Genomic DNA, 1,638 nt, shown 5'->3' with positions numbered 1-1,638 from the left:
CTTGTTACATGAGATTCTAGAGATGTTTGTTAGAGAGCACCCAAATATTCTTTATAGTAGAACATCACTTGGAATAGTTGAACAACATTCAAAGAATTCAATTTCTCAGGACCTTTTTGTAGTGTGTCTAGTACACATTCATTTCTTATTTTCTTTTGGAAGGAAGTTTTTTTCCATAGAGTTTTCTTCCTTTCTCCATTTCATGAGAGCCTTTTATATTTGAGTACCTCTTTAGGCATAGTTGTTAGGAGCTAGTTTCTTTGTATCCACCTAAGTTATTCTTAAGGGGGTGATGTTAGTGTTAGTGTTAGAATCTTTCCATTTCAATGCATAGGTGGATTTCCTTTGAAAATCATAGTTGCGCAGTTACATGCCTTCTTTAATGTGGATAGCAGTTGGTATTCTAGTTGGCATCCCTAACACACATTAATCAATTATTAATGTTTCTTATTCTAAAAATTGCTTATTATGTTTCAAAAAGTAAACAGAGTTATTCTCATTCAAGTTTAATCGTGTTTTATGAATGGTAAACGGTCGTATAAATCATCACAACTCGATGCAAAAGCGATCGGCCAACCAAATATTTTATTGCTGTTAAAGGCCGTTCGTCAATTGGTGAAGAAGTGATGAGAAGTTCCGGTTCACTTTACTCAATACTAATAAAACCATGGCAATAAATGCAATCAGACTTAAATTTCTCGGTCGATAATGAAGAGTTTGGAGAAGTCATTTTCACTGTGCTCGTCATTTTTCGTCATTCAATTCTATAGAAATTAAAATTTTGTTTTTCTTCATTTGTTGGCTACGTTTTGCCATGGAGTGTTGAACAAATCTAAAAATGTCTTTTCCTTTAGAGTGGGGGAGGTGGTAGATAGTTGGGTGGGGTCTTCTTCTTGTTAAGACAGTCGTGGTTATAAGATTTAGTCTTAGAACATATCGATTCTAACATTGACAATGTTATGTATGTGTCATTATTTTTTAATGAGCTGGTTATGGCGTGTATATAGTAAGTATGGTCTGCATGTCAAGGGGTTGTAGAGGGGAAAAAGAGTTTGATCATTTTGTTATTTATTAGTTGTAGAAAATTTGAAAATATCATGAATACATTACAATTTATGTTGAAAATATCATAATTTTAACTTAGAAAGGTAAAATAGTCATATCATGTTAGTTGTTCAAAAGTTTTAGATTCGTAATCTCACTTTCACATTCAAGACATTAGTTGGGTGGAGTCTTATTGTTCTTTATGATACATGTGGTTATAAGATTTATAACATATTGATTCTATGCATTGTCTATTTCCTTTCTTTATTTTTAATGAGCAGATTATAGCATGCATAGTAGGCATCGCTTGCATGTCAAGGGGGTTATGGAGGGGAAAAGAGTTACTTCATTTTGTTTTATATTCCTTGGTCATGTAAAATTTGAAAATGTCATCGATGCAATACAATACAATTTATGTTGAAAATGTCAAACTTTTAACTTAAAGGTAAAATATTCATATCATGTCAGTTGTTCAAAAGTTTTAGTTTCATGATATCACTTTTGCATTCAATAATTTAGTTGGGTGGGGTCTTATTGTTCTTATGATACTTGTGGTTATAAGATTTAGTCTTATAACATATTGATTCTATGCAT

The sequence above is a fragment of the Cryptomeria japonica genome, chromosome 3 (assembly GCF_030272615.1).
Source record: "Cryptomeria japonica chromosome 3, Sugi_1.0, whole genome shotgun sequence".
NCBI classification, from domain to species: domain Eukaryota; kingdom Viridiplantae; phylum Streptophyta; class Pinopsida; order Cupressales; family Cupressaceae; genus Cryptomeria; species Cryptomeria japonica.
The sequence above is the reverse complement of the archived record's forward strand: the minus strand, read 5'-3'. Positions refer to the sequence as shown.